This window comes from Mobula birostris, chromosome 28, assembly GCF_030028105.1.
Source record: "Mobula birostris isolate sMobBir1 chromosome 28, sMobBir1.hap1, whole genome shotgun sequence".
Taxonomy (NCBI): domain Eukaryota; kingdom Metazoa; phylum Chordata; class Chondrichthyes; order Myliobatiformes; family Myliobatidae; genus Mobula; species Mobula birostris.
In genome coordinates, this window is record NC_092397.1 from 36,375,629 (window position 1) to 36,395,621 (window position 19,993).

The 19,993-nt window shown below is 43.3% G+C and overlaps 1 long non-coding RNA gene across 1 annotated transcript in view; it reads right to left on the bottom strand.

Moving 5' to 3' along the window:
• Positions 1-730: 730 nt before the first annotated feature.
• LOC140189094 (uncharacterized) overlaps positions 731-19,993 on the bottom strand; it is a 144,526-nt gene continuing 125,263 nt past the window's right edge. The window contains exon 4 of the long non-coding RNA XR_011883450.1: positions 731-880. This is a non-coding gene — a long non-coding RNA (uncharacterized lncRNA). The remainder of the gene's footprint in view (positions 881-19,993) is intronic.

Sequence of the window (19,993 nt, forward strand, 5' to 3'; positions counted from 1 at the left end):
CACTGGAAACCTACCTAACACCTCATCATCAAAAGTTTTCATACAGATATAATGCTCAGTGAATTTTCTTTGTATTAAAGCCTTTGTGGTATTCTTCGTAATTCCCTTAATATCCAACTTCCTAGAAATCTTCAATACAACAGCTTTTCTCACATTCTCTAAAAACACCGGGTCAGGTGTGACCATAAAATCGTCAACATTCATTGCTGCTGAATACCGCTCACACACCAATGAAACTAAAAAAAACAAGGGGTATTTCCCTTTTCCAAATCAGAATGGCAATTACCAGCACTTAAACTCAAAAATTTGGAAGAAGATCCCGGACAAGCCCCCACAAATTATGTTACGTAACCGGCAACAATGAATATCAATCGAGACAGGTTATATACAAACAACCAAACATTTATTAAACACAGATAAACAATAAAAAAAAAATGAACACCTTAACTGGAAGTTAACCACTGTGCGGATGTTCAACAATTCGTCACTCAGTACTGATTCTTAAAGCGATAAATGTGAAAACAGTTCTTAAAGCAGTAAATTCAAACACAGTTCTTCGAATGGTAAATTTTAAAGTCCAAGAGATTTATACAGTCAATTAGGAGAGACTTTCATGAAGTAACGAATTCCTCGAAGACACGGCGTCACTGCCACTCCCAGCTGGATCCTGCCTTTTCCACAGGATTCACGGCGACGGAAATAAAACGATTTTAAAGGCACTGACCTTCCTCCGTAGAATAATCTTGCACAGCTTTCCTGCCACTTTTAGCAGAGCTATCTCATGCAGATGACTTCTTCTTGAATGAATTCAGAAATGGTCGATCCTTTCCAAACCTGTCGAACGTTTCCTTCAGGGTCCCGTCTTCACTCTCCAATGTTACTGAAAAGATACATTAGCAAACCTAGCAGTGTTTGTCAAGCTGCTGGCTCAGACTTCTCTAAACAATGTAATCTCTAATGAAGAAAATCTCTTTATCCCTTTGACTTACTGCCCGATGAAAAAACACTGGTTGTAGCAGAAAAACTGAAACTAATTATCTATTTTTGAGCACTCCTCGCTATATATATATCTATGAACAATTCTCTATGAACTATGAAAACTATCACTTAACTAATGAAGAAAAGGAAGAATAAAAACAGACAATCAAACCAGTTAACAATCTGTCCGCTGTGTATACTCAGTATACCAAACAGACTTTGAAAAAGTCATACATCAGTCAAATCAAGAAGTTCACATCTTCTTTCAATAGCTCATCAATCAAAGGATATCTTCAACATATCAGAAATCTTCAAAGCCTGTTTTCTTTCAGAAAATTATTCAGCAGACTAATACCATTCAGACCTCGGCCACCTCCAAAATAGAATTAACATAGCCCAATGCCGCATTGGGGTTCCAAAAAAACACGTGGAGTCGAATCTTTGCAAATAATTTTAATCGGGCTGGATAGCGAAGTGATGGGAATAGCTGGAAGGAATTTGAACTGCTGTTCCATAAATTCCCGTGGATAGTCTTGAAAAAAACTAATCTCGGAACCCATAAATTTAAAAACTCTGTGTTTCCTTGTATATGTTATGATTTGGTCTTCAACTTTGAAATAAAGAAAACTGACCAAAACTGACTTTGCTTTATCCGGATCTTGAGATTTTGAAGTGAGAATTCTATGCACTCTTTCAATATCGGGAGGCTGAGGTAGAATATCCGGAAACAGAGATTGAAACAAATTAGCAAAATAGCCCAATAAACTCCCACTCTCAGATCCTTCCTCCAGTCCAAAAATTGGAATGTTATTCCGATGAGACCTTGCTTCCAAATCGATAATCTTGCGTTGAGCCCATTCCAAGCGGGCTGAAATATCCGTTATCTGACGCTTCGACTCTTTAAGCTCAGTATTCAAGGAAATAATATTCTCCTCTAAGAACTGAAAGCTCTGTCGAAATGAATTCATCTCAGAAGTATTATTGTCTATTTTATTGTCGAGAGCCATCAACGCATGTTCTAAACTCTTATCCCAGACAGGCATATCTTCTGATTTTTCTTTCGAAGTTTTTCCCTTTCTGTTGCTGGATTCAGAAAGCTGCCTTCTACATCTTAAAGATTGTGACATAATGACAACTAACCCCTCTAATATCTGACAAATAAAAGTTAAAAATTCAAACTGTAAACTGGGGAAAAGGAGAAATTAAAAGCAGCCACAGAATTTATGTGTTAGCCTATTGAGCTGCAGGCTGAGGTCCCAGAAGAGATCCCTGCAGAACACCACTAATTACAGATCTCCAGCCCGAAAAAGGCTCTTCAAACACTACTCTCTTAATTTTACCAGGAGGGACTTCATTAAATGCTTTAGTAAAATCCATGTAGATCGATATCCTCTGCTCTACCATCACCAATCTCTTTCATCACTTTGCCAGAAAACTCAAGTTGTGAAGATGGGACCTGCCCCAAATGTAGACATGATGGCTCTCCCTAATTAGGCCCTTGCTTCTAAGAGCTCATATATCCTATCATGAAGAAGTTTCTCCAGCAATTTCCATCTGCAGGTCTGCAGTTCTCCAGATTTCCCCTTGTTCGCTTCTTACATGCAGGTATAACATTCACGACTCACCCGTCCTCTGGGTCCTCATCTGTGCCAAGTGTAGATACGAAGCTACTGATCAAGACCCCAGCAATCTCGTCTAATGTTAATACTCATTAGGAGACCCAATACTTTCTACTTATTGACGTCCAAACTCCCTGACGTGTTTATGCATGCAGCACTGTCTCCCACTCCACACCTTTTCCCTTTGGTAAATACAGAAGGAAAGTACTTATTATGTACTTCACTCACAGCTATCTACAGCTATCTTTAAAGTTGGGTAGTTGTGTTCTCTGCCACCTAACTGCAAACCCACTGAAAGGGCAGTCAGCCGAATAGGCTTATTATCCAACACCAGGTAGTAGAACAATCCCATTAGTTTGATTGCACCCTTCCTGTTCCTGAGTTCTACTCAATGGACTGAGTCTGAACCCTCCACTATGTCTCTGCTGTGCGTACCTGTGATAATTTCCCTGATTAGTAGTCCAACTCACATCTCTTTTACCTCCTTCTCTATATTTTCAAAAACTTCAAAAGCCTGGAAAATTAATCACGCATCCCTGCCCATCTCTCAACCAAGTCTCTGTAATGGCCACAACATTGTAGTTCCACATACTGATACATGTTCTATGTAAATCACCTTCCGTCATAGTACTCCTTACATTCAAATACACTCCATTCAAACATTCAAATACACTCCATTTAAACTATATCTCTCATCATACCTGTTAATTTGATTTTGCCTGGCCATGCTTTCACTGATATCTACCTTCATGTCCAATCCTTCACTTACTGACCTGGTGCTCCGATTCCCAGCCCCCTGCTAAACTAGTTTAAACCCTCACTAGTAGCATATTAGTTCCCTTCCAGTTCAGGTGAAACCTGTCCCTCTTCTACAGGTCATCCCTTGCCCAGAAAAAAGGTTCTAATAATCCAAGCTGGAAACCCTGCCTCCTGCACCATCTCCTCAAGTCACTCATTTATTTATGTGTTATGCTATTCCCACCTACACAAGCCCAAGTTACCAGGAGTAATCGTGAAATTATTACCTTGGAGGTCCTTCTCTTCATCCTATTTCCTAACTCTATAAACTCAGTCAGTAGAACCTCTTCCCCTTTTTTGACAATGACATGGTGCCAATATGTATCACGGCCTCTGGCTGTTCATCCTTCCCCTGCAGCCGCTCTGATACACCTGGACCCTAGCACCCGAGAGGCAACACAGCATCGTGGAGTCTCTTTTGTAGCCACAGTATCTCCTGTTTGTACTCCTAACTAATAAGTCCCCTATCACTAATGCATTGCCTAACTTTATCCTTCCCTGCCACAGGGAAACCACCATTGTTTCTTTATCTCGCTTCGAACTTAAAGGAATTTGTAGAATCAGGTACGGGCAAAAGTTTCCAAAAAGTGTTAGTGGACTCAAGCTGACTGCCTGAGAACCTCGCTTAAAAACTGCTACACCCTTGACATTGAAGATCACGGAGATCAGGCCCACAGACCCGGTGTTGGATGGTGCAAATAGAAGGAGACCACACCGGTTTCTTACAGAGACCAAAGGCGAGCTGGTGGCGCGTTTATTGGCTGTAAGATACTGTCCCTTGTGTACATGGGAAACAGGAGGAAAGAGAGGGTATGAGACAGGGGAGTTACCGTAGACAGGGTCAGGGCCATAGCCATGAGAGTTATTTCCTTCTGAGACCAAGCGCAAATTCATGGTCCAGGGCTGAATTAGAGTCTCACCTTCCCTGTGATGATTCGGAAGAAATATGACATACTATTAGACCAATACGAGATGAATGAATGAAAAAGGATCTGCTGCTTTCCCAACATATTTGACAAATAAACTTTTCTCAGGATTCCGGCCCGGTGCAGGTATCAAATATAACCGAAGTCTCGATGCCAACAGGCATCAATCCTGATGAGGGTGGCAGAGTTTGTCATCAAAACATTGGTTGTAATCGGCACCGGTTACACGGTTGGAAGCCCAATATGAATAAATATTCTAATAGTACTCGCCTTGTGTGACTTTCCTTTCCTTTGAGCAGAGGAAGGTAAGAGTGATGTTTGAGATTTTAAAAAGTGGTGAAGGTCATAGGTGGATTAATAATAGGAAGTTTTTAATTGAAATCTGATGTTTCACATCCATGCAGAAGTGAGACAATGCAGACGGAGTGTCTAAACAAGGCCAGGGGATGCATTGCAAATGGTGGAATGTGAAGAAACACAGAGGGCCAGAGTGACTCTGGAAAGCATGAGGACAGATCTCCAAAGGTAGGGGTTGAGTTTGATTGGTCAGTTAACAGATGGATGGAGAGTTGCCTTTGTTTGGTGATGGAATGAGACGAAACACAGAGGGCCAGATGGACTCTGAAAAGCATTTAGACAAATCTCCATTGATAGGGGCTCAGTTCAGCTGGTCATTTCAAGTCTGCGTGGGGACTTGCCTTTGTTCATTGCAGGTACTGGATGCCAGAGAAGGTGGCTCTGCTGGGATTATAGAAGCACAAGTTGGGCCACACATGAAGCGCTGTATACAGTCCTGGTTATTACACCACAGGGATATACAGACAGACCAACATTAAAATTAGGAGGAAGAATCCCCATTCTGCTGCACTAGCACACTTCTCCATTCAATATTAGACAAGAATTCATTGGAACCCCAACTCCATATCCCCGTATACCCACGGTAAACATTCACCACTTTGTCAAATACCCACCAACCGCTGTCCGAAAGGTATTCAGTTCTACGCTCATATCTCCCTTAAGGGAGAAATAAAAGTTGCAAAGCCACAGGAATCATTAAGAAATCACTCTAACAGCACGTACCAAGGGGCTTAATGACAACATTTATCGCACTGCTATGAGACTAGCACTATGTGATGAATGATTAGCCTCACAATCTGCCTCCTAAAGATCTTGCACCTTATGGTTTACCTTTCTCTGCAGATGTTATACTTTACTCTGCATTGGATTGTTTTTTTGACCCAGTATGCTAATACACCAACAAGTCGGGTGGCCTGCCCACATCTGACATTCTGTAACATACAAGGGATAATTTTGAGTTAGGAAGTTGCTGAGCCTTTAGGAACACAAGGTCATAATATAGTTAATCTTGAAGTACTTTGGGGAAACGTATCAGTAAAAAACAAAGCCATGAAATTGAATTTCAGGAAGTCAAGGTTTGTGCTGACACGGAAGGTTCACTGGAAGGAACTGCTTGACATTGAGTCAGTTGAGGGACAATGGCATCGATTCACTGCAGGAAATCTCCATGGCCAAGGTCAGGAGAAGCAATAAATCAATAGATAAACTATATGGATGAATAAATATATGTTCAAAAATGAAGAAAAGGCAGCTGTATAAAGAATACAGAAACAGAAAGTAATACATTTTACCATTGGGGATATTAAAATATGCGAGCTACAGCCATGTGGGAAATTCGGATTGCCAATGGCAGGTTGAGAAGGATATTGCTGATAATGCCAAGACTGATCCCGAAAATTTTGTTAATACTGAAGTCATGAAAGAAACTGTAAGGAGGTACTTAGGTGCATTCAGTATAACAGTGACCTGTGAAGTTATGCTGTAGAAGACAGAGAGGATATTCCTAACTCTTATTTTCCCAAAGTGTTCACCTGTAGAGTCATCAACATGCTAGTAAGTGTAGCAAGAATTAAAGTTGCTTAAAGTGACTCCGATCTTAGAAAATGAGGTACTGTCTCAGCTGAAGAGGCTGAAAGTTTATAAATCTCAGTGTCAGACAACATATATCCCAGGGTACTTAAAAAATGTCTGTGATTAAAAATACAGGTACCTAACAAGTATTTTTCAAAGTTCTGTGAAGATTGGTGAAATCCGTAAAGACATGAAATGGACTAACATTTTCCCAGAATATAAGAAGGGTGACCACACTGACCCTGGTAATTATGCTCCAGTAAGCTTAAGGTGTGACGTAGGTAAGAACAGGATACACTAATAAAGAACAAGTTTGAAAAGCGGCTGATAAGAACTGGCATGTTAAGAGAAAGCCAGCATGGGTTCAGAAAGGATAAGCACGTCTTGCTAATACGCTGCAGTTCTATGAAGAGGCAACTAAAATTTATTATAACAATAGAGAGGTTGATATCATTTATTTGGACTTCCAGAAGGTTCTTGACACAGTACTCCAGAAGAGGTTAATAATCAAATTACAGGAGGTACGGATTCAGGTATGGGATGCGAATGTGAGCAGAATTGGCTCAGAAACAGAAAACAGAGAGTTATGGTGAGAGGATCGTATTCATCCTAGAAGATGTTAAAAGAGGGGTTCCACAAGAACCATTCTTAGGGGCGCTGCTGTGTTTAATTAACATTAATGATTTGGATAAGCACAGAACAAATTCGTTTGCAGATGACACAAAATTAGAGTGTTGGACTGATAACATTCAGGCACAGAATCAATACAGGTGGATCTAAACACAATCCGGATGTGGGCAGATAAATGGCAGATGAAGTTCAATGTAAGTAGTATTACATACAGGAAGTAGAATTACTGGATATAAATATACAATGGGGGTCCTCAGTCAGAAAGTGCATTGTATGAGAAAGATTTTGGCGTTCCAGAAGACATCACTATCAACATCTAGACAATGCATTGAAGCAATTCGGAAGGCTATTAGGATGTTGGGCTATATAATATGCTCAGAGGAGTTCTCGCGACATTCTCCTTAAGCTGTGTGATGCACTTGTGAGGATACACATTAAGCCTTGTGTACAATTTTGATTCCCATATTTTGTGAGGGATGTGAAGGCTCTGGAGAGAGTTCAGAGAAGGGCGACTAGACTCATTGCAGGATGTGAACTATGCAGAAAAACTGAGAATTACATATGTTCAGCCCACTTTGACGTAAAATGAGAAAAGATGCAATAAAAGTGTTCAGAATCATTTTGGGTGGAGGTAAGTTGGATGCCAGCTACTACTTCAAAATTAATGCTTCAACGAGGAAATAGGGCCACATGTGGAGACTGGTTAAAGGGAGATTTCAGACTAAAATCATGAAGACGTTCTGTACAAAGTGATTTGACAGATACAGAATAAAACCCACACTCTCACACTGTATCATAGACTGACCGGTAGAGAATCAACCCTACATTTACACAAGGCGCCAGAAACTGACCAGCAGAGATTGACTCTTACACCCTCACTCTGTAGCAGAGACTAGGAGACAGACACAGGAGCAACATCTCAATCCTGCAGCCTACTTTCTGGCTGTCTGCCTAATTGCCTGTCTGTCTGTTAGTCGATCTCTCTCTCTCTCAGCTAACGTGTTATCTCACATTTGCCTTATTTTCTCCTTTACCTATTCATCTCCCTGTTTGGAGTACTTTTCTTTATTATTTAACCAGTTTGCCCATTCCTTTGCAGATTGAAATATTTCTTCTCAATTTCTTTTGACATTTGACAGATTTGAGATGCCCATTAAAGACTGTGACTTCAGCAATATCACACACAAAATGCTGGAGGAGCTCAGCAGAATTTCTTGTGTTGACTTGGATTTCCAACATCTGCATATTTTCTCTTGATTGTAAGTCAGCAATGTGCTCATTTGACCATTTCCATCCTAATCGCGGTCTCACTATTGTACCTTTGTTCGAATCTGTGGTTGTGGGTTTTGAATTGAATTGACTTTATAACTTACATCCTTCATTTACACGAGGAGTAAAAATCTCTACGTTACGTCTCCATCTAAATGTGCAATTTATAGTAAGCATAGAGCATAGAATAGTACAGCATAGTACAGGCCATTCGGCCCACAATGTTGTGCCGACCCTCAAAGCCTGCCTTCCATTCAACTCCTCACCTTAAATTTCTCCATATACCTGTCCAGTGTGTACAACAGGACATTTGATATAGCATAGAAATACAATAGTACAATTGTCTCTCTCTCTCGGTGTGTGTGTGTGTGTGTGTGTGTGTGTGTGTGTGTGTGTGTGTGTGTGAGTGAGTGAGTGAGTGAGAGATAGATAGATAGATAGATATCAGGAAGAAGCTGAAGTACTAAACAACATTTACAAAATGGGAAACTGTAGGGACGGAAGTGGAGATCGGTCTGTGTCGCTGGTGTCCGTTCAGAAATCAGTAATCAGCCAACAAAAAGACGAAATATGTAAATGTCGCTGCTTCGTGACAAAACGCAGTCTTTGTAACTAAATCAACCGGCCTATTTTCACCAGAGACTCTGCTGAGGTAATGCCAAAGAATTTTCATGTATTTGTCTCCAATCGCCCGAATATTTACAATAGAGACAAAGGTATTGAATGGAAGTGTTTGTTCAAGCAACTGTAACTGAGCAAGTTAGTGAGGTGTATAACCGTATCTCGGGAGACAGATCCTCTGTATAAATCAGGGCCATTTTGAATACATCAGCTGTCTGCCGGCGCTGTGAACACAGGAGGAACAGAAATCACAGATTCTCACTGAAATGGTGTATCCAGTCATCTGGCGGATAGAAGACGTTTACTATCCTTTTATTTCAGCCTTCGGAATTCCCGGTAATCCGCAGTGTCAGCTGCCGTGGGCGGATGTTGAAGTTTAATTCCAATGTGGTGATTGCTTCTGCCGCCGGTTTAAACTCTCACATTCCAGTCCCGGTATTCCGCTATTCAGGAATAGAGTGGAAACACCGGGACGACAGATGCTGGAATGTGGATCTAGAAACAAACCGCTGCAGGAATTTAGCGAATCCGCCAACATCGGTGGAACTGAATTTGTCAGACAGTATTCTTCCAGCGGTTTGTGATCAGTAATGGGATGTTCCGTCTCTGTGCGTTTGGTCTTGCAGCAGTTGCACTGCATTTGCAAATATTCTGTTTATAGAGCCCGCGGAGATTATACTAATTGATCGTCTACATTTGCATGTGAGCGGATTTCTGAGTTAGGAGCAAGACTCAAACAAATAATTGCTAGTAACAATTTAGCAAATGTGTGGACTTTCGTGTTGCAGATCGAATCTATTGTCGATTTTAAATAAATGTCTGCGGTATGACTGAATGTAAACAGCTGATGGAAAACAGACTGAACTCATTGCAGAGTCAATTAACAAAGCCGGCCTAGTGCTTCAGAGTGAAACGTCTTCCATCTGACAGACATCTGACTACGGCACCGAGTTTGCTGCTGGACGTTGAATTCCTCTCCCCTGCTTCCCTGTGATGGAGTCAACGGGAGGCGTCATGTCTGTTTGTGAGGTTGTGTAATTTATTTTACTGTGTAAACTCCTTCTCTGTCTCCACCAAACTGCTGCATTGGCTTCTGCTCAGTGTTTTCTCAACTTGCTGTTCCCTGTCTCTCTTCCAGCGAACTTGGTGGCGATTGTGATCCTGTCCCGGGGAAAGTGCGGTCTCTCCAAATGTATCACCCGCTACCTGGTGGGAATGGCAGCGGCCGATCTCCTGGTCGTTATCTCCGATCCGCTGATGAAGTGGACTGCTGCGATTTATTTTCCCCGATCATTCATGTTCATCACTCCTGTGTGCAGACTCGGTGAATGGTTGATTTTTGCGAGCACTGCGACCTCAGTCTGGCTGACTGTCGCTTTCACCGTCGATCGATTTGTGGCTATTTGCTGTGAGAAGCTGAAAACAAAATATTGCACCGAGAGAACGGCGGCTGTGGTTATCGGGACAGTGACTGTGCTGGCCTGTTTGGAGACTGTCCCCTGGAGCTTTATATTCGAGCCTGGAGAAATAATTGACGGTGTTCCCTGGCATTGTGTTCTTACACTGAGCTTCAAAAACTCTCTCTCATGGTCGGCATTTGAGGTTTTTCACCGCATTTTAACCCCTTGTCTCCCACTCTTTCTGATGTTGCTGTTCAATATTCTGACTGTCAGGCGGATTCTAGCGGCCAGTCGAGCCCGCAGGGGGCTCCGGGGACAAAAGAGTGGAGAGAATGACAAGGACCGGGAGATGGAGAACCGACGCAAATCCATCGTTTTGCTCTTCAGCATCACCGGTAGTTTCATATTGTTGTGGGGAACACAGGTGGTATTTTCAATCTATCAACGGATTTCAATGAGTTTTCTTTATTCTGTCACGGATCCCCTTTACATCACAGAACACACAGCGGAAATGCTGCAGGTTCTCAGTTCCTGCACCAACACGTGTATTTACGCCCTGACTCAGAGCAAATTCCGAGAGGAACTGAGGAATGCGGTGAAATACCCATTGAATCGGATTTTGAAACTGATGAAACGTTAGAAATAAACGCTGCAAAGTTTTACAATTCAGCTGCCTTCATGCTCCCAATTCTATCCACCCACTTGTGGGTAAATGGAAACAATGTGATGAACAGAGTTACAAATCAAACACCAGAAAATCTGCAGACGCTCGAAATACAAAACAACTCACACAAAATCACATCCTGATGAAAGGTTTCGACTGGAAACGTCGACTGTTTACTATTTTCCTCACACAAGATGCTGAAGGAACTCAGCAGGCCAGGCAGCATTTATGGAAAAGAGTAAGTTGTCGATTTTTCCTGCCGAGACAGTTCACCAGAATCCTGTCAACTGTTTAATCTTTTCCATTTTGTGTGTGTTGCTTTAGAGTTACAAAACAACTGTTCACAGCTGAGCCCGACGGCATCACTGACCTCACCATCCCAGAAAAATCCCTTTTGCGCCTCACCTCTCGCCCTGTTAAATTGAAGCTTGAGGAGAACCTGTTTTCCCTGCTTCCCGGTTCTGACAAAACTGCCTGATCTTGGGGTTTACTTTCGTCTCTATCAACCACTCCTGCTCCCGTCAAAACCCGTCCTTTCCTTCACCTTCCTTTTCTCCTCCATCTCTACCTGTACAGTCTCCCTCTCACTGCCAACTTGAACTATCTTCCTGTAGGAGAATGCTCCTGTTTTACAATTGAAGACAGAGAACCGATCCGTTCACTTGTCTCTCTGTGAGAGATGGAGAGACAGAGAAAGTGAGCGCGAGGCTGAGGGCGCGAAGGAGAGAGCGAGTGAGACATCGCGAGGAAAGGGCGCGCGGGAGAGCACGTGAGGGAGAGGGCGCGACGGAGAGGGTGCCATGGAGATGACGTTAGAGTGAGCGTGATGGAGAGGGCCTGGGGGAGAGTGTGCGGGCGATGGTGAGCGCGAGGGAGAGCGACAGAAGGGGACATCGCGAGGGGGAGAGCGCACGAGGGAGTTGGCGGGAGGCAGAGGGCGCAAAGGAGAGCACGTGAGGGAGAGCGCGCGAGGGAGAGGACACGAGGAAGATGTCGCGGGAGTGAGCGCGAGGGAGTGGGCGTGTGGGAGAGACAGAGAGAATAGAATGAGAGAGGGAGCGAGATATTAAAGCGACAGAGACACCGTGAGGGAGAGGGAGAGGGAGAGGGAGGAAGGGAGGAAAGAAGGAAAGAAGCAAGGAAACCGGCTCTGTGACATTGCCGGATCAGCTGTGGTTCCACTCTTTCACAGAGATCGGCTTGTTTCGTGGATAAGTATTGTTTCGAATTATGTATAGCTATACTGTAGATATCAGTTTTCTTTTTGTTCTATATCAAAATCGTACGAGTTCTAACAAATTCTGTGGTTTCAACACATGTCCAGTCTCCTTTGTTTGCGAATGCATAAGTAAATTGCCTGAGCTGAACCAGAGAAGAATACAATGAATGAATTTTCAAACAATGTTCATTACAAACAGAAAGCACATAAATACACGGGTATGGAAAGATATGAATCACATGCAGCGAACACTATAACTGGGGCACAGACAGGAGTATGTGTGTAAATGAGTGAGATTGCAGGATGATGCGTTACCCCAATCATGCCATGGCCAAGGATGTCTCTGAGAAAGTAAGGGCCATTTTGAAAGGGCAGGATGAACAGCCAGAGGTCATGTTCCTTATTAGAACTAACAACAGACAGACAAGGTCCTGCAAAAAGAATTTAAGGAGTAGGGCATAAAGTTAGGAAATAGTAACTCTTGGGTGGTGATTTCAGGATTATTTCAGGTGCCACATGCTTCCGAGGTAAGATATGGTACGTTGGTACACTTAAATTTCTGGCTAACAATTTGGTGCCGGAGGGAGGGCATCAGGAACACAGATCATTGGGCTTTCTTCCTGGATAACTGGGGCTGGTGTAACAGGGATTGGTTACAGTGAAGGGGAAGTAATATTCTCACAGGGAAGCTTGCTGTAGCCACGCTGACAATTTTTATCATGAGGCATGTGGAGGGGGTTTTGGGATCCAGACCTACCGGTCCGTAAGTAGCATTGAGCGGATGGGGTATTATTTGTTTGATGTGTTCAGGAAGGTTTCCAGAAACCGTATGTAGACGGTCCACCAGGAAGGGAGACATACCTGACATATTGAGAAATTAACCTAGCAAGACGATTGGAATTTAATTGGGAAAGTCTTATGAATCTTAATTCTGGAGGGTTTCAGATGATTATTGATAAAAATATGTTTGGACCTGCAGGTCGAAGATTATAAATTTGTGGAAGAATTGGGCAGGTGTCATAGAGAGTTGTCTGGGAGCTGATGCTACTGGTTGTTACTGGATGGAGCTGATGTCAGCTGATGTCTGATACCGTGAGAGTCACATACAGCCCTGCCGGTCAGAATTTAGTAGTTCCCTGTTCCTATGAGGAGGGTAGAGAAGGACAAGAATGGTCAGGAACTTAGGGTGATGAGAAATATTGTATTTGTTTAAAAACGTAAGAGGAGTCATAAGAGGAAGATGAAATTAGACGGACTTGGAGGAACATACAGGAAGCAAGAAACAAGTCACACAGCGTATCAGGAGAGTGAAGAGTTATCAAGAAATGTCCTCATTCAGGAGGATCACTGAGAATCCCAAGGCATCTTATGCATACACAGAAAACAACAGTATAGTGGGGAGAGGACAGGACCACCCGAGGACAAAGGTGGGAGTTTATGCCCCGAGACAGAGTTAGCATGCGAGGTAGAAAATGAATACTGGTGATCACTAAGGGAAAGGACAAGGAGGAAAGTGTGATGAGAAAGGCTGTATGGTGTTATTCTCCAGCGTGTTGATACTAAAGGGGAAGTGCTGTTTGGTCTCAAATCATTTTGATGGGTCAGTCCTTTGGGGGAATTTAGTACATTGGGAGACCCAGACCACATGCAGTTAAATGTGATGTTTAAACTGCCGGCACCGTACTGCAACAACAAAGATCGTAACAACATCTGTTTAACAACCGTTAAACACTAGGACAACCACAGCATTTCAATGACAGAGAGCTGTACAACCGTGATAATGGACTTCAATTCATGGACAGTATCTATACCCCCAATCCCACTGGACATCTTTCAGGATATAACAGAGAGTTGAAAAAGAGAACATTGAATGATGTGTGCTTCAATTTCCAAAGATTTTTGAGATGCCAGCAGCAGAAAGAGGAACAGAAATGTAGGCAGGTTCTGGAAAGTAGTGAAAACAACAGAGTAGTGTCTGACTGTAATTTCCCCAACATTTGCTCAGATTGTCTTATCAGAGAGGCCTCGAGGAGTGGAATTTGTTGGCATCGTGGAAATATTTCCCAGCATTTACAGCCTATACTATGTCAGTTTGTTCAGATTTAGCATGTGATCTAAAACTTTGACAATGTTCTCTGGAAAACACAGGGGCTTATATTGATGATCTGGTTGTAGGGAATGACACGTGGGAAGAGCATATTGCAACGGTAGAAAAACTGTTTGAAAGGTTGTCCAAGGCTAATCTTACTGCGAACCTCGCTAAAAGTGAGTTTGGTCATGCTACAGTTACATATCTGGGTTATGCAGTAGGCCAAGGCCAACTGGCTGCTGTACAGGACAAGGTTCAAGCTATTGCTGAGGTTCCCGTTCCAACTGGCAAGAAAGCTTTGAGAATGTTTTTAGTAATGGTTGAGTATTATCGTAAGTTTTGCAAGAACGTTGCTGCCACCATTCTCCCCCTAACGAAATTACTTGGGAAGAGTGAAAGATTTGTATGGAGTGATCTTTGCCAAGAGGAATTTGAACATCTGAAAGCCATCCTGTGTTATCATCCTCTGCTCAAAGCACCTGATTTTTCAAAACCATTCTCTATAGCAACAGACACTAGTGACGAAGCTGCTGGGGCAGTATTGTTACAGAAAGGTGTGGATGACATTGAACACCCAGTAGCTTATTCCTCAAAGAAATTTAATGTGCATTAGGAAAATTATTCCACTGCTGAAAAGGAATTGCTAGCACTTATTCTGGCATTTTGAAGACTATGTTTGTCCTGCCCAGAGACCACTTGTGGTTTACACGGATCACAATCCGTTGGTGTTTCGAACTAAGATGAAGGATAGGAATAGAAGGTTAGTAAATTGGACTCTGATATTGCAAGAATATGATCTGACAATGAAACATGTGAAAGGTACTGACAACATTATAGCTGATAGTTTATCTAGATGTTCAGTTAGCAATTCTACACGTTTTTGCTCTATTATCTGTTGATTATACATGTTTCAAACTTTATAATTTTCAGTTAAAGTAAAATTTTGCCTGTGTCAGAGAGAGAGAGAGAGAGAGAGAGAGAGAGAGAGAGTGAAAGTGAGTAAGTGAGTTGTGGAACAAAGACACCTTGTTAAAAAGAGAGAGAGAGAAAGAGAGAAAGAGGCAAGGACTGCTCACAGTTTGTTTATACCTTCTACAAGGATACTAGCAGCATCCATGTTCTTACAGAGAGAGAAGGGAGGAGCTGCTCTATGGACAGTTGGTATTCAGCGTGGTGAGATAAATAGAAGGTCAGCTGTTAGACCTACAGACACATGCTTTTGGACACTGAATGAGCTTTGTTGTGCCCACAGAAAAGTTGGGTTTTGGAGGATTGATCAGGCGGATCGATCAGTGGCTCTAGCAGTGCAAAAAGGGTGTGACCGGTGGGGAGTTATTCATGTGCCACCCTTGCTGGGTTGACAATTCCACCACAGAAGAACGGTCTGAGTTTGTTGTGGTCACAGTCGGTGACTTCGAAAGGATTTTCGAGGACAACAGGAAGATTGACGGCGTCAGCTCACCTGAAGGCTCAGATTTCTCCCTCTCTCTCGCTCCATCACTACTCAACTCAATACCACGAACTGAACTGAACTTTACTCTCATCGGAAGACTATCTATTTACCCCTAGACTTGATGAAGCTTGTTTTTCATATATTTCCACATTTACTTATACATATATATATATATATATATATAAAATCACTGCTAACCTGTTTGATTTATCTGCACTTATATTACTGAATTACTTAGTAACTAATATATACCATTAGTTATTTGCAATACTGGATTCCAAAGTGCTTTCCATTTCTGCTGGTTCTTTAACCCGTGACAATAGATATATTGTATGTGCAGAGTAAGTAATTTCATATATTCCTTTCCATTCTAAAATTAAAGGATATAATTTCGTGGTGAAATTTGCTGACATGGATTAACAATCTTTTGACTGACTGGAAACAGACCAAGGGAGTTTCTTCTCTTCTCTGTGGCAGACATTTACTCTTGGGCCAGTGAAGGGATTGGAGTTTTGAAACAGCTGCTCACAATCCACATGTCACCTGGCCAAGTTAACTACATTTAGACACTCCAAGTTCACAGATGGCAGGGAGCTGGGAATAGAATTTAAGAACAGATCGATGGGGAGATACTGAGCAATTATGCAATAGGTTAGTTTAGGCATACCTGGAGTATTGTGTTTGTGTAACAAATTTGCATCCCCTGTTCACTCACCTGTCGATCTGTTAACTTCCTGAATCCAGCCTGGCAGAGGTATCGTCGTCATCTCCTAACAATTCACCTTCATTCCATGTCTTTTCATTATCATTTCCCTGGTCAGTGATGCCATCTCTCCCTGACCGGCTTACCTTTGGCAAAAGTACATTCACCGGGAAGCATAGGAAAGACACTCCAGTGGTGGCACTCATCTCACGCACAATGGACAACAATGGTGTTTCTTACCATCAATCACTGCAGGGACAGGATTTCTCTGAAGGAATTCCTCACATCTGTCCCTTGGGCTCAAACATCTTCAACTGTATCCTCAATGACTTTTCTTTCACTGCAAGATTTGAAGAGTGATATCACAAACACGAGAAAATCTTGAGATGCGGGAATTCCAATTTAAACACACACAAACTGTTGGAGGAACTCAGCAAGTCAGGCAGCATCTGTGGATCAGACGCCATCTGTGTAAAGTTACTATTGTATATGGAGCAGATAGCTCGGCTGTTTTTTTTAAATGCAAAGTGATGTGTGTTTTCAGCATTGTCAGTTTTGGTTTCCAAGTTCATTGTCTCCAGCATGTTCTTCAATTTTTGACACCATCTGATTGAAACATATAAGATTATTAAGGTATTGGACATGCTGGAGGCAGGAAGCATGTTCCCGCTGATGGGCGAGTCCAGAACCAGAGGCCACAGTTTAAGAATAAAGGGTAGGCTATTTAGAATGGAGTTGAGGAAAAATTTTTTCACCCAGAGTATCGTGGATATGTGGAATGCTCTGCCCCAGAAGGCAGTGGAGGCCATGTCTGAATGCTTTCAATAAAGAGATGGATAGAGCTCTTAAAGATAGCGGAATCAAAGGTTATGGGGGTAAGGCAGGAACTGGATACTGATTGATGATCAGCCATGATCACAGTGAATGGCAGTGCTGGCTCGAAGGGACGAAGGGCCTACTCCTGCACCTATTGTCTATTGTCTAATCCAAACGGCACCGGCCTGTCACACTTCCCAAACCCCACACACCACCAGCACAGTTTGTGGCTGGACTTGTACTGACCAGGACTTCGTCCCTCTCCTTCCAAAAACATCTAATAATAAAGCCCTGCACTCCGGCCGCTCAAATCTACAACAACACTGAGCCTTGGAATCTCTACTTCATGCTAATCCAGGTTGTTTGTTGTTTAACAGAACTACTGTCACAGCAATTCCTACACGCATTCGTAATGTGAATTCTGTCTGCGGAAAACACCTGTTGATCGTATCTGATCCCGGGACCTCCATATTCAATAATGCTGAACTAACAGAATTATTTTCTGCCATTCTGATGGCCGTTTTTCAACTGATAAACCTTGTCTCTCCAGGGATTCGGTGTAGCCTGCCGAACGTTCCCACAGTTTCTTAGTCTTCCCGTTCAAATTAAAGAAATTTGTAGAATCAAGCAAGCAGAGGGCAAAAGTCACGAAGAGCGTCAGTGGATTCGGTCTGATTGTCTGAGAATTTTGCTTATAAACTGCTACACCCTGACACAAGATCTCGGATGGCAGACCCACAGGCCATGGAGTAGATCATGAGAATAGAAAGAAACTGCACCAGTTTCCTTCTAAAGACCATTGGGCACTAGATGCCATCCCTTCTGATCATGGAATATAGAAAGAAACTTCGAACTACAGTACAGGACAAGGTGGTTTGACCCCCAGTGTTGTGTGGAACCAACTGAAAACTATATCAATAAATCTCCATGAAGTGATCGCTCCGACCCACACAATGTCATTATCCCAGGCTGCAGATTGTGAGCATCCTCCACCCTCTAAGCAAAAAACTTAACCCTCATATCTCCTCTGAATCTACACCCTCTCACCTCCAATGCATGCCCTCTGTTACTGGAGATTTCTATCCTGGGAAAAAGAAACTCCATCTCTGCTTGATCTGCGCTTCACATAATCTTACAAACCTCTATCAGATCTGCCCTCAGCCTCCACCGATCCAAAGAAAATAACCCAGCTTTGCCAAGCCTCTCGTAATAGCCAGTCCCCTAAACCAGGCAGAAACCTGGTAAACCTCTTCTGCACCCTCTACACTACCTCAACATTTTTCCTATCTTGGGGCGAGTATAACTGTATGTAATGCTTCAGATGCGGCATAACCAGTGTCTTTTTAAATTACCTCGTGACATTTGAATTCAAGGCCTCAAATAATAAAACAAGCAGTCTATAAGCATTGTTAACCACATGATCAACCTGTGTAGCCACTTTGAAGCAGCTATAAACGTGGGCCCCAAGATCTTGCCATAAAGATTACTGTCTCCTTGCATTTGTCCAACCATTTATTTGCGCTGAACTCCATCTGACATTTCTCTGCCCACACCTGCAACTGATCAAAATCACACAGAAGCCATAGCACAGATCCCTGCAGAATACTGCTGACCACAAACCTCGAGCTCCAGGCGGGCGAGCTTGTTGTCCTTCTTGGATGCGAGGAAGGGGAAGAAACGGCAGTTTGAGGCGTGAATCCGGCGGAGAATGAAGTGTAGGAGAGGTCCATGGCAGACGGTGGAGAGAGGGTCCCAGAGTGGTGGCAGAGAGGGACAGGGCCCGTAGGTATTTCCGCATGGCAGCGAGCGTGGCGCGGAGAATCCTGTGGGAGCAGCGGAACGAGCAGTGGTCAATGAAACAGAGGTCCCTGGGATCCTCGCTGGGCCCGAGCTGGGAGGCCTGGAACCGGAGCTGGAATCCCTGTGGTAACAGATGGCGGCAGAGACACGTTCCCAGGAAGGAGACGTGGCTGTGGTAGCGGGTCTGAGTCAGGATGTGGTCGAAGAGTCGGAAAGAGGCAGAGATCACAGAGGGGGAGCAGTGAGGGAGGGTCTCATTGAACTCCCGTCGAAGAGAGGATTTAAACTTCTTCAGGGTAGGCATACCTTGAAGAGACTTTGCAGCGGAGTAGCAAATCGTAAAGACAAAATAATCTGCAGATGCTGTTGTCAAAGGAACACTCACAATGCACTGGAGGAACTCGGCAGGTCAGTCAGCATCAGTTGAAAAGATTAGTCGATGTTTCAGGTCGAAACCCTTTGTCAGGACTGAAGGAAGAACTTTGGGGAGGGTTTCAAGAATGCTGGTAGTTGAAAAAAACAGTAATTTGAAAGACAAAGGGGTGGGGGAGGGGAAGCAGGGAGGTGATTGGCAGGAGAACAATGCGCAGTAGTAGAAAGAGGTGGAATTATGAGGGCAGTGATGTGAAATAGGGATAGAGGAAGGGAGGGGGAGGGAATTACCGGAAGTTAGAGAATTTTATGTTAATAACAAGGGGCTAGAGACTACCTAGACAGTATATGAGGTGTTGCTCCTCCAACCTGAGTTTAGCCTCATCATGGCAGTAGAGGAGGCCATGTATGGACATATCCGAATGGGAATGGGAAGCAGAGTTGAAGTGGGTGTCTACCGGCATATCCTGTCTGTTGTGGCGGACGGAGTGGAGGTGCTTGACGAAGTGGTCCCCCAATCTGCGTCGGGTTTCACCGATGTAGAGCAGGCCGCACCGGGAGCACCGGATGCAATAGATGACCCCAACAGATTCACAAGAGAAATATTGCCTCACCTGGAAGGACTGTTTGGGGCCCTGAATGGTGGCAAGAGAGGAGGTGTTGGGACAGATGTAGCATTGACGCTTACAGGGTTAAGTGCTGGGTGG